Here is a 14244-nt window from a genome sequence, read left to right as displayed (position 1 = left end):
CAAGAAAACAGAATAGTAAATGAGAAATAAAATCCATAAAAAAGAAACAGGAATAATATAATACAGAATTTAAAGCTTTCAAAGCATAATTTAAAAACTCAATGAGCTGAACAGGAAAAAATTAAAACCAAAGAGTCTCTCAAAAATACTTGAGAGAGATTTTAAATTTTAGAAGACAAAAATATTTAATTCAAGAAACATCTTTGAAAAGAGAAATAAAAGGAAACAATATTTTAAAAAAACATAAGTTTGGCAATAGAGACAGGAATGAAATAAGGATGCCCTCTTTCCCAATTATCATTTGATATAGTTCTAAAAATGCTAATGATATACAGCAAAAAAGATAAAAGACAAGCAAAGAAGAGATAAAACTATTGATATTTTTAAATGAAGATTTACTTAGAAAACCTAGGGAATCAACCAATATAATAAAGATAATAAACTGCATTAGAGAAGGTGAAATCAACAGAATTATGAAGCATTGAACCAGCCATTTAATCTGTATTTCACCCAAAGAAATGATATGAGAGATATTAATGCCTTCATAACTTCTCAACACACCTGAAGAGAGACAGCAATTGAAACTGTTCCCTCAGAGCAATTTTGGACTATGCTCAAAAAGTTATCAACCTGTGCATGCCCTTTGATCCAGCAGTGTTTCTATTGGGCTTATATCCCAAAGAGATCATAAAGAAGGGAAAGGGACTTGTATGTGCAGGAATGTTTGTGGCAGCCCTCTTTGTAGTGGCCAGAAACTGGAAACTGAGTAGTTGCCCATCAATTGGAGAATGGCTGAATAAATTGTGGTACATGAATATTATGGAATATTATTGTTCTGTAAGAAATGACCAACAGGATGATTTCAGAAAGGCCTGGAGAGACTTACATGAACTGATGCTGATTGAAACGAATAGGGCCAGGAAATCATTATATACTTCAACAACAACACTATATATGATGATCAATTCTGATGGACCTGGCCATCTTCAGCAATGAGATGAACCAAATCAGTTCCAATAGAGCAGTAATGAACTGAACCAGCTTCACCCAGTGAAAGAACTCTGGGAGATGACAAGAACCATTACATTGAATTCCCAATCCCTATATTTTTGCCTGCCTTCATTATGGATTTCCTCCACAGGTTAATTGTACAATATTTCAGAGTCTGATTCTTTTTGTACAGCAAAATAATGGTTTGGTCATGTATACATATTGTGTATTTAATTTATACTTTAATATATTTAACATCTATTGGTCACCCTACCATCTAGGGAAGAGGGTGGAGGGGGAAGGAGGGGAAAAATTGGAACAAAAGATTTGGCAATTATCAATGCTGTAAAATTACCCATGCATATAACTTTTAAATAAAAAGTTATTTAATAAAAAAAGAAACTTTTCCCTACCTCACAAAAATCAATGATATTGATATACATTAATAACAAAATCTAGGCAACAATAATAGAAGGGAAACCCAGTCAAAATAACTACAAAATGCAGAGGATATTTGGTAGTAAATCTACCTAAATATACTGGGCTCAATAACGATATAGATTGAATAACAAAATGTTTCTTAAACAAATAAAGAACAACTTTAAAAGTTGGAGTTATAGTCGGTATTTATGGCTATACCATAGTAATCTATTTTAAATAACAATTTTACTAAAGTTAATTTGCAAATTTATTGATTTTCTAAATAAAAGGATTTTTTCAAGAGCTAGACAAAACAATAAAACATTTGAAAGATCAAAAGACCCAAAATCATAAAGAGAAGCAATGAAAAATAAAATGGAAAGGAAGGGGGGAAACTCATGAGTTATTAAAGCTATTTGATGTTAATTTATAATGGGAAAAGGAGATAGAGATAAACAAGAAAGAATATAAAATAATTGAACTTAATCCATTTTTTGATAAACCTAAAAATATAAATAACATCCCAAGATGTACCCTATTTGTTGCTGCAGAAAATGAAAAGCAATCTGGGAGAAATAAGGCTCAGATCAGTATTTGAGACCACATGAAACTGACATTAAGTTAAAGTAATTCATCACTTCAGCCAGCTGGGTCATCAAATGAGATTGAAACAGCTTCAGTTGCTGCCTTTCTTTCTCCAGATGTTCTCAGGAGTTAGATGGACAGTAATCTCTCTCATGTTACATTGAGGATAATACATAGGTTGAGTGTCATGACTACCTCAGTCTTTCAAATGCTAACTCCTTTTTCTCTTTCCCAACATGTGTGTGTGTGTATTTGTGTGTGTATGTGTGTGTGTATATCTGAATATGTATAAATTAATGTGAATATGATGTGATCTCATGCTCTTTTACATTCAACAATGAAATTCAGATCTAAGCCTAGGGTTAACATATTCCTTAGTCTTTTTTGTTGGTCTCAACCACTATTCATCTCTCAAATTCATCCTACCCTCTGCATTGTTCTATTAATATCCTCCCAGAATACCTCTGGGAAATAAGTTTTCACATCTAGTTTATGATACAGAAAATAGTTATTAAATACTATTTCAAATAAAACCTATTTCCTTTAATGAATCAGATATTTAAGGAATTCAGTTAGTTTATTGAGTTTATTTGAGTTGAAAAGATTTATGAAGAGATACATCGGGCAAACATTTGATGAAGTGAAGGAAGACTAGATGTGCTAAGAGATAATCTTCAGCAAGAATAAAGATTAAAGGCTTCATTACTGCAAGAGATAAAAAGAAAATAAAAACAGAACTGGTCTGTGAAAATCTTTGAAGACAAGGGTCAGGAGTTAGCAAAATATTTGAGCCAGAGATGTGAGAAGCCATCGAAGGACTATAAGAAGATCATATAATTAAAACAGCAGACATAGAAAAATGTCTTAGCTATGGTATGCAAGATCACAGAGCATAAAGAGGCCAAAAATCTTTTAACATAATCAAAAATCACAATATTTCTGAGTTCTTCAATCAATAAGAATCTTTTAAAAGCTTACTGGTGTGTCAAAGATGATGAAAAAGGGAGAAGGTTTATGATACAGAAAATAGTTATTAGATACCATTTTAAATAAAACCTATTTTCTTTAAAGAATCAGATATTGTATGTGCAAAAAATGTTTGTGTAGCCCTTTTTTGCAGTGGCAAGGAACTGTAATCTGAGTGGATGCCCATCAGTTGGGAAATGGCTGAATAAGTTACGGTATATGTATGTTGTGAAATATTATTGTTCTATAAGAAAGAACCAGTAGGATGATTTTGGAAAGGCCTGGAGAGACTTACATGGATTAATGCTAAGTGAAATGAGTAGAATGAAGGCAATATTGTACATAGCAATGATGAGATTATGTGAATATCAATTTTAATGACTTTTTTCAACAACAAAGCCAATTCCAATGGATTTGTGAGGAAGAGAGCCATCTGTGTGCAGAAAGAGGACTATGGGGACTGAATGTACATCACAATGTAGTATTTTCATCTATTCTGTTGTTGCTTGCTTGCTTATTTTTTCTTCTCATTTTTTCATTTTTGATCTCATTTTTCTTGTGCAGTATGATAAATGTCAAAGTATGTAAAGAAGAATTACACATGTTTAACATATATTGGGTTACTTGCTGTCTAGGGGAGGAGAAAAATTTGGAACAAGTTTTTGCAAGAATGAATGTTGAAAGATTGAATATCTTTGCATGTATTTTAAAAATTAAAAAAGCTATTTTTTTTAAATTAAAGAAATTAAATTTTTGCCAGTCCACACATTCATGTATCAGACACTCTATTAAGTGATGAAAGATATAAAAAAAAGAAAAAATAAGAATCAGAAGAAACCTCTATGGCTAAGAATATGATACAATAATAGTATTAAACTCAAAAAGAAACAGGGACCACTAAATCCTACATAAGGATGCATGGACTACATATTAAATTAGAAAACTACACATATTTCTTTTTTTAATTAATAGATCACACATTGAAATCAGATAGGAACCACTTTTTAATCTAGTTCAGATCATATTCAGGAGAGCTGTGGTCAAATGATGGTTAATTTAACAAGCTAGATTAATATCCCTTGCAACTTGAATGGTCTCTGAATTTGCTCTATAAGATTGAGGACAATCAGAGCCATTAGCATAAAACTTCCAGTAAAGGTAAATTCTCTTGGACCCGAAAGCTGTCCATTTCACTTATGGGTTCATCATGAGAAAGTTTTCCTATTACCAAAACTAAATCTGCATCTTTGCACCTTCCATTCTTACCCTTGTAATCAGGGTCCCCCCCCCCCCAAAAAAAAACTCTCTTTCAAGTAAAAGGTACTTAGCTGAGCATAGTACCTGGCACATAGCAATCACTTAATGAATGTTTATTGAATTGAATTGAGAATCTTTCAAATACATTAACTACCTCCCTCAAGTTTTCACATATATGGCTAAACATCCCTAATTCCTTCAGATATTCCCCACAAAACACAAATTTGGTTTAGAAGGTCCTCTGAAGATTCTCCACATATCAAAAAATATATCCATAGCATTCCCCTGATTTACTAGTTTAGTGACCCTGTTGCAGATTTCCAATAGTTGCTAAATTTCTTTCTTCCAGGTAAATAGACTTCTTGACATTCATGTCTTATATTATTGAAATTTTTCCAAAGGGTACCTGATCCTATGTAATACCAGACCTATAAAGTACTTATCATCCAAGGACAATCTCAAAGTATGTTACAAGTAATGCTCTGCATGTATCAATTCGAAATTAGTCCAGGATTCTCAAGCTTGAAATGAAATGAATAACCATTAAGCATTAAGAATGGATTTTGCCTCTCATTTGAAAACATTCTACCTCTCATAGTCATATCCATTCACTGTCTCAAGGAGGAAAGGAGAAGGAATTCATTTAAGTTGGAAAATTTTCTAAGACTCACAGCCTTAAGTACTAAAACTCGGCAGCATAGGTAGAAATTTCCTCCCCAAAAAAGTATTTGTGCCTTTTGAGCATTACAGATCAGTTCTTTAATTATCCTATTACTTAAAGAGAAATTAAGTCAACGTGTTAGAGGTCTGATTTCAGTGGGTATGGAAATACCTTCAAACAAGGCATAATTGTGATCCATAACAGTTCTGTATTTGGGAGTTGCCTGTACCTCAAAAATAGCAAGTAATTTGCTGAGGGTCCTACAGATAAGGTCAGAGGCTGGATTTGATAAATCTTTTTGAATCTAATCCCATCAATCTAGCCACTACACCTTACTGCCTCACACAGAAGTGAGTATTCTATGAAAGCACAATATCTTTTAAAGCCTTACAATTAATATTTAATTAATAGAACTTGTAAAGTAGTAGAAGAGCACTCTGGTACTGTGAATTTAGGTGAATCAAAGAGGTTGACTTATAATAAATCTATATGCTAAGGGGTGGGAATAAGCATTTATTAAGTGCCTACTATATGCCAGGCACTATGCTAAGCACTTTACAAATATTATGTCAGTTGATCCTCACGGTATTTTTCTTTGGAGAAAAGTACTATTCATTCCTATTTTATAGTTAAAGAAACTGAAGAAGACAGAGGTTAAATGACTGGCCACATAGCTGGAAAGTGTTGGAGGTATCAAATTCAGAGACCATTCAAGTTGCAAGGGATGTTAACCTAGCTTGTTAAATTAACCATCATTTGATATATTAGGTAACAGACCCTGAGGGAGAAATATGTCCAAGGAAAGAGAGTTAATTGATAACAGATTCAGCTCTCCTAACTCCTAGTCAAATATTTTAACAAAAAGAAAACAGCAACAACAACAAAAATGATTTAAAATGATACTAAACTGACTCTTGGAAAGGTGAAATTGGAAAGTATAAGGTTATAAGTATATATATATATATGTATATATATAGAAAGTATAAGTATATAAATATATATATATATATATATATATATATATATAAAGGTTTTTTTACACTATATAATTCTGTCTCTCTACTTATCAGTGCCCTTCCATATTTTCATTAAATCTTTCACAACATCCAGAGACAAACTCTTTTCTAAGTATGATAGTTGGGGTACACTTGATCAGGATACACCTGAATGGGAAAAATTCAAACATGACAGACATTTAAAAATGGTAGTGTGACTTGTAATCTATTATTCTAAAAAGCAACCCTTCATAATTTTCTATTATCCATTCATCCTTTGAACTATTGCCACATTAACCTTCCTGTTGTATAGATTTGTGATTCTTTCTAAGATGGAGTGGTTACTTGCCCCCAAGTTTTCCATCATTTCCACTTATACCTCTCTGTTGATGAAAATCGAAACCAAAATAGAATTTACCCATTTTGGAGGTACCTCTTCTCTTTGAACAAATTAATTACATGTAAGGTTTGCTTTTGGCAAAGAAAGGAGCATCCACAAGTAGATGATTTTTTAAATGTTAGAAGAAAAAAGAAAAGCAATCGATTTCTCTAATAATGATTATTTAAAAGATTTTTTAAAAGAAAAAACAACCAAACAACAATATCAACGTCATCTGATAGTGTATATGATATTCTACAATTACAGTCCTCTATGTCTCCAAGAAAGAGAGGGAGGTACATTTTCATAGCTTCTCTGGGCCTATCTTGACAACTATAATTACACAATATTCAATTTTGTTTTAGTGTTTTTCCATTATTCCATTTAGTCATAGAATATTTTTTTCCATTTTTACTTATATCACACTACAACAATTCATCTTTCTATAAGGATTAGAAATGAGCCTATAATTTCATTGATCTAAAGAATTCCCAGATGAGGGAACTCCCTCTACCAACTTATGTTACTACTTTCTCTGAAACATACAGTCTTCATTTGCCTAGATGAAGTGACTTGCTCAGGCTTACACAACCACAATGTGTCATATTCTTTGACTTCTTTATATTATTTTTATAGCACAGTCTGGCACCATACACCACTTTCCAATCAATAGTCTATTTTTAGATATTTGTGCCTATTCTTGTTAATTCTCATTTTTGCTTAATTGGACACCACTTTCCTAATCCACTTTTCCCCCCTGCAATGTTGATTTTTGCATATTCATTCTTGAGAACCTCTAATTCCTCAAGTGAATTTCATTTTTAGAGTTTTGGGGCCTACAATCTTATATTTCCTTTGTTTGAACCAAATTAAATCCATTCACCTAAATTCAAGAATAAAATTTCATTATACATTTTGTCTTCTTCCTTACAAATTTTAAGATGGCATAATAACTGTCCAAGTTTGATTAGCTTGAGGAGGTATTTGGTTTCTAATGACAACGCATATATGGACAATAGATTAATGTTTTGCTCATAGATGGCACTTAATATTTACTGAGTAAAGAAAAACCCATAATTGGTGAGATGTTACCCATAAAAATTGGCCATCACTAGCAATATTAGAATCCATGCTCTTAATCTCATTGTAAGAAATACCTTTCGGTGCCTTTTTGATTGTTTCCTATTTCCTAATTTCTTGATCCATTTTGATTGCATTATCTCGTATAGCTCAAATCTATAGAATCTTTTGGTCATCCAACCTTTGCTTGGAGACGTCTAGTAAGACTGTCTAGATCAACCCATTCCTTTTTGTTTAACTCTAATTGTTGGGAAGTTTTTCCTTATATCTAAGATCTTCCTCTAGATCTCTGCTACAATTTCTACCCATTGCCCTTAGTTCTACCTGCTGAAGCCAAACAGTACAGGATAATCTATAACTTTGCCAGTCACTTCCACATAATAAACCTACATATACTTAGATAATTCTTTAGTTTATCAACATCCTTCCTAAATATGTGGGTCATAACAGCACACAGTAGTTCAATGGTGATCTAATCAGGGAAGAGAAGAAGGGACCCATGACATTTTTACTTCCATGCTTCTTTCTTGAAACAGCCTAAAATCACTTAAATTATTTTTTTGTTGCCATGTCAATCTACATACTAAAAGGTGTTAAATACTTTCTTGGAAAAATCAAATCAAACCAAACCTGTTGTCGAGCCATGTCTCTCATACATCTTACTTGTATAAAAGATTCATTAACTTAATCATAAGATGACATCATTAAATTAGGCTTTTTTAGTTTAACAATAACATCCTAGCTTATCTATATTTCCTTAAAACCTTTTATCTAAGGTATTAGCAATACTTTCTAGCTTTGTGTCATTGGTCATTTGTAATTTGATAAGCTGGGTCTTTCTCCAAGTCATCAATTTAAAATGTTTGGGGAAAAAAAGGAAGGGACAAGAAGAGATTCTAGAAGCATCTTAGACAGAATATCCAGAATAATAAGATGTTTCTCCTCTTTCTTATTACCCTCCAGAACTAGTTTTTTCTTCTGATTTGTGGTCAATGATACCACTATTCATCAAACTTTATTCTCAAAAAAATTCTCTATGTTACTAAATAGAGATGGAAATGAGAGGAAAAGTCAAAGTCCTGCCAAATAAAATTAATAAACATGTCTATTAGTGTATATAAACACACCTCTAATACAGGAATTCTTAGTTGTTCTTATGTTAGAGATACCTTTGGAAATCTTGTTAAACCTATGAACCCCTTCTCAGAATAAGTTTTTAAAAGTATAAACTAAAACACAGATGATTATTATGGAAACCAATTAGATTGAAACAGTCATTAAAATATTTTTTAAACATGCATGGACCATCACCCTCATATATAAAGTTGGTTTTCAGTCATGTCCAACTCTTCTTGATTCCATGGATCATAACACCCCAGGTGTTATCCTCCATTAGCTTTCAAAGTCTGAACAAGTTCATGTTCACTGTTTCATAACACTATCAATCCATTTCATCATCTGCCATCCCTTTTCCTTTTGACTGCAATCTTACCCAATATGAGTATCTTTTCCAATGAGTCCTGTTGTCTGTTTTGTGGCCAAAGTATTTAAACTTCAGCTTCACTATTTGAGCTTCTAGTGAACATCCTGAATTAATTTCTTTTAAGTATTGATTTATCTCCAGTCTAAAGGACCTCAAAAATCATCTCTAGCACTACAATTCAAAAGTTCCAATTCTGTGGCACTCAGCTTTACTTAATGTCCAATTCTCACAGGTATACATTGCTATTGAAAAAAACTATAGTTTTGACTTTGTGAATCTTCATCAGCAAGGTAATCTCTCTGCCTCTTAGCATGCTATTTAGATTTCCCATAGCTTTCCTTCCAAAGGGCAAGTGTCTTTTAATTTCATGGCTAAAGTTGCCATCTGTAGTGATCTTTGAGCTTCAAAATAAAAAATCTGACACTACTTCCATTTCTTCTTTTTCTATTTGCCAGAAAGCGATGGGACCAATTGCCAAAATATTAGGGTTTTGTTGTGTTTATATATATATATATATATATATATATATATATATATATATCAGTTTAATTTTAATTTTGTTGTTTGTTGGCCTGCATATAGGCTCCTTAGGAGATACATAAAATAAACTGGGAATCCTATTTCTCTGAGGACTTGCCAAATTTTATTTTGATCCATACAGTCAAAAACTTTAGTGTAGTCAATGAAGCATAAGTAGATGTTTTCCTTTGCTTTCTCCATAATTCAGTGAATGTTAGCAGTTTGTTATTCTATTAATATATAAAGTACTAGAGGTATAAAAAGAGCTGTAACAAAAGTGCTGATCTTAAGGAAATTATAATTTAACCAGAGGAAAGACATCCCACAAATTTCATAGAAAAGAGTAGAAGAAATCCAAGGAATAAACTAAGTGTCACAGAGATGTCTGAAGAAGTTGAGCATTTTACCTGAGAGTAAAAAGGACATTCTCTGTTGAATTAATCTCTCCCCTTTCATTTCATTACCAAATAGGACAATGTCTCTTTCATTACTGGCTTAGACTATTGTAAAAACATCCTTTTGAACCTCCTGTTGTCCATTTCTTTGCTCCCCTTCCCATTTATTCTTATGCTTTATCACATTAATTTTCCTAATGAAAAGATCTAATGTCACTTGTACCCTCAAAAGCCTCCAAATATAAATTTTTTTTTAATTGATTCAAACTGCTTGTGCAGGTCCAAGTTCACTGACTCTTCTGATGAACCAGTCTCTTTCCCAAGCAATAATTGTTGAATTGATTCCTTCACTTAGTCCTTCTAAAAACTAAGAATTCTCTCTTTGCAATATACATTTTGAGTGAAGTTCTTGTTATCTATAGAGAAGAAATGGAAATATAGGTAAGTCCAAAGACTATATAAACAGAAAAGTAGGGTGAGGAAGTTTTAATTGTTCAGTACTCAATTTTAAGTTAAACAGTTCTTAACTTTTCAGTAGAGATGGAGCCTGTCAAGCAGGTACTCAAGAAAAACAAAAACTAGTTCTGCAAAGTTCAATGACATTTCTTGGACTGGCTGATCAGCACCTTTGACTTCACTTTTTTGTGATCTTGGTTGTCCTACTAGAATGCCTATCACTGATATACAAAATACCTTGTCCTTAATTTCCACCCCATATTAAAATAGCCATTTGACAAAGACTTTCGAAGTGTTCATATCAATAATGACTGTTTTATCATCTTTGCATCATAACCAAACATGCCCTTAGAATTTGAAAGGGCCATGGGAAGGGACAGGAAGAAGCAGATTCTGCCTCCCCTTGCCTCCCCACAACTCTCTCTGAGTATATAAATTATAAGTCTCTCTCTGAGATACCATTCAAACATTACTGCTAAAAATTTAAAATCAAACAAGCAGACTTTAGGAGTTTTTTATATTTATTTTAGAGAGAATAATCAAGTTGTTTCAAAACTGTTCAAACTGTAAAAAAAATGAAGGACTAATAATTGTTAGAAAGTCTGTGGTAATGATTAATAATTATTATTTATAGAGAAGGATCATTCATTTTATGTTCACTAGTTCCAGGTGCCTTCTTCTGATATAAGACCAGGAAGTCAGATACATCGCAAATTTAAAGCAAATAAAAAATTCCAAGGACATACAAGACAAAAATTTCTTAGTGAACAAGACAAGTTTCTGTTACAAAAGCTGGATGACTCTGTTTTGGTATCTTTAAAAGCAATATTATCACCAAGAACAGAAAAAACAAAAAATACAACGAAGTCAATTGTTAATTCTGAATAAGTAACAGATTAGTTAATAATATGTTAATTAGTTAATAATATAAATTAAAATACGACTTTCTTTATAAATTTTCCAATTTTGATATGACCTTCCATGAATTAAACTTGATTTCTGAGAGTCTCAATATTAGTAAGTCTTGCCCTAATTTTGAAATGCTAATTAAATACAATAGGTAAACCATTATGGCCAAACTTTGAGGGAGAAAAATATTTTCTATTTAGGGTTGGCCCACTCCAGCTATTAGTTTGGCAGCCTGCCCAGCCTCAAATGGCCGTTACCTTTGTAACAGGTATAATTTCAGGATTTTTCAAACCAACATGCTAACCTAGCAACTCTATTAAAATGCAGAGTACACTAGAAGATATTGATTTCTTATCTCCTTGAAACACCTAAAAGAGATTAATTTATTCAAGTCACTGCAAGTATTGTTGTGTGTGCTAGGTGCCATACTATAATCACATTGAGGATAAAAGGCAAAAACCAAAAAATAGCCTCTGATCTCAAGATTCTTACATACTAAGGGACAGAGCCTTAAGACCTGAAGTCAGGAAGATCTGAGTTCAAATCTAGCTTCAGCAACTTCATAGTTAGTGTGAAAATCCAAATAAGTCATTTACCTTCTGCTTGCCTCAGTTTCCTGATTTGTAAAATTGAAATAATTATACATGATTATCCAAACTTTTTTTGTTAAAGATTTTTTTAAGGACTAAAGTAGTAAAGATGACAGAGCCATGAAATGCAAAATGGCTAATTTTGATTATATTAAATTTAAAGGGTTTTGTATAAACAAAACCAATGCAATGAATATTAGAAGGGAAGCAGAAAACTGGGGGGGGATTTATATACAGGGTTTCTGATAAAAGCCTAATTTCTAAAATATGTAGAGAATTGACTCAAATTTATAAGACTACTCCAATTGAAAAATGGTCAAAGGATATGAACGACAATTTCCAATTTTATTTTGACAATAAGTCAAACTTATTTAAGGAATGAGGACCTTCATTTTACATATAACAGGCAGACAAAATTTTCCATTTGATAATTAGAGAAAATGCTTAAAATTTCACAAGGGTTAAAATATATTGATAAACTCATACTTTACTGATAATGACCAGTAAAGATTCTTTCCTTCAGGGTCTGTTTTCAAAAGAAATGGGGCAACAAACTTCTTCTTCTAAGAAAACTGTATTTTTAATGAGCAGATCTATCAACCAAAAGTATTTATTAATAATTGTTCACATCATAATAATCTCGGTTGGTGGGAAGAAAGCTAGTCTTGAAAGTAGTAAATCTTACCAATGACACATATTGTTGCTTAATTCTAAGCTTGTCATTTAAGGGCTTTCTGTCTTAACAACTTTTTTTCTGAGAAGTTGCCACCTGCATTGAGAGAAAAAGCTTCCTCATCTTAGGAGTTCCTCATACCAAAGAAGTCTTAGATTTTCCTTACGAATGATAAAATTCTGGAAAAATAATTCCCCAATTTTGGGAGGAACAGAGAGTAAGTTTTAGTAAATCTTAGTAAGTCAGAGAACTCCAAGAAAGAAGACTGACCTTGAAGATCCAGTTACTACAAAGTCCATTTGCAATTGAACCTATCATGCCATTTTGAGGAAGTTAAAAAAACTTCCTTAGGATTACACCCAGTTAGATATTGGCAAATTCAGGACTACAAGCTGGGCTTCCCTGCCTCCTGATTTGTAAGCCATGGTCAGTTTTTCTTCTGTGAAGAGAGTTTCCTCATGTGAGCACTTTTTAGCCATTAATAAAGTTACTGAAAACCTGGTCCAAAAATTTTTTAAGAGGGCATCTATATAGTACAGCAAAGGACCTAAGTCCAAATCTGATTTATACACATAATACTGTGTGACCCTAGGAAAATCACTTAACCCCAGTTATCTTCTTCCCGCCCCTATCCTCCCCCGCAAAAAAAAAAAAAAAAGGGATAGACTGTCTATGAGCAAGGAAGGAAATTTCTCCAGGACAAGATTTAGGATAAAACCTGATAGACAAAATTTAGTTTTTTTTTAATGTTCATTCAGGAATAATGGAATGGTGGTTTTGATAAGGTAAAATTCATTCATATTTTCAGTGGTTCTCAAAATTCTTTCAATGTTCAAATATTTATTATTTGAATATTTTTAATATTCAAGATTCAAATTATGCCTCTTTCTCATTCAGTGACAGGGTAGAATCCTTCATAAAACCAGATTTTTGTTGCCTTTTTTTTACTTTGTGGTTGAATATTAGACTAGTCATTTTTTCTGAAATTAATGTAATCTTGTTAGTCCTTTAAAATGGGTTGTTCTGTGCATACCCTTTGATCCAGCAGTGTTACTACTGGGATTATATCCCAAAGAGATTATAAAGAAGGGAAAGGGACCTGTATGTGCACGAATGTTTGTGGCAGCCCTTTTTGTAGTGGCTAGAAACTGGAAACTGAATGGATGTCCATCAGTTGGAGAATGGCTGAATAAATTGTGGTATATGAAAATTATGGAATATTACTGTTCTGTAAGAAATGACCAACAGGATGATTTCAGAAAGGCCTGGAGAGACTTACACGAACTGATGCTGAGTGAAATGAGCAGGACCAGGAGATCATTATATACTTCAACAACAATACTATATGATGACCAGTTCTGATGGACCTGGCCATCCTCAGCAACGAGATCAACCAAATCATTTCTAATGGAGCAGTAATGAACTGAACTAGCTATACCCAGAAAAAGAACTCTGGGAGATGACTAAAAACAATTACATTGAATTCCCAATCCCTATATTTATGCACACCTGCATCTTTGATTTCCTTCACAAGCTAATTGTACAATAATTCAGAGTCTGATTCTTTTTGTACAGCAAAATAATGTTTTGGTCATGTATACTTATTGTGTATCTAAGTTATATTTTAATATATTTAACATCTACTGGTCATCCTGCCATTTAGGGGAGGGGGGGGATAAGAGGTGAAAAATTGGAACAAGAGGTTTGGCAATTGTTAATGCTGTAAAGTTACCCATGTATATATCCTGTAAATAAAAGGCTATTAAATAAAAAAAAAAAAGATAAAAAAAAATAAAATAAAATAAAATGGGTTGTTAAAATGCAAATGATCCAAACAAAACCATTAAGTCTAAAGTGCATTTATTTTAGAGTCCAAATTCTAGGGC

The 14244-nt window shown here is 32.5% G+C and overlaps 1 protein-coding gene across 1 annotated transcript in view; it reads right to left on the bottom strand.

Moving 5' to 3' along the window:
- The window catches only part of LOC111719365 (guanine nucleotide-binding protein subunit alpha-14-like), a 123199-nt gene that overhangs the window by 79118 nt on the left and 29837 nt on the right, over positions 1-14244 (bottom strand). The window lies entirely within an intron of this gene.

Source organism: Sarcophilus harrisii, chromosome 1, assembly GCF_902635505.1.
Source record: "Sarcophilus harrisii chromosome 1, mSarHar1.11, whole genome shotgun sequence".
Classification (NCBI taxonomy): domain Eukaryota; kingdom Metazoa; phylum Chordata; class Mammalia; order Dasyuromorphia; family Dasyuridae; genus Sarcophilus; species Sarcophilus harrisii.
The sequence above is the reverse complement of the archived record's forward strand: the minus strand, read 5'-3'. Positions and strand labels throughout refer to the sequence as shown.